The following is a 323-nucleotide window of genomic DNA, read 5'->3' on the forward strand; positions in this document are numbered from 1 at the left end:
CCCGCGCATAGTCCAGCCGACGGGATTCTACGATCCCGTCCGTGGGAACTCCCAGGATCCGCCGCCACCGCCGCCTCTACCCGCGAGACCAACTCCGACGATCCTGGAAATCGAGGCGGTCAACGGACAGTTCGTTTCGACCCGCGATTTTATATGGAGGACAGCGAAATAAAATAACGTCCCTAACTCTACGAACTAGTGTTATAGTTTTTTTTTCTCTCTTTGTGATCGTTATCTCCTTTTTCTTAACTCCGGTAACCGTGATTACCGCCCTTGCCGCTCGGGGCGAGAATCACGCCGAGCTGCCGTCGGACGGGCCCACG

The sequence above is a fragment of the Trachymyrmex cornetzi genome, unplaced genomic scaffold (assembly GCF_001594075.2).
Source record: "Trachymyrmex cornetzi isolate Tcor2-1 unplaced genomic scaffold, Tcor1.1 scaffold596, whole genome shotgun sequence".
Taxonomy (NCBI): Eukaryota; Metazoa; Arthropoda; class Insecta; order Hymenoptera; family Formicidae; genus Trachymyrmex; species Trachymyrmex cornetzi.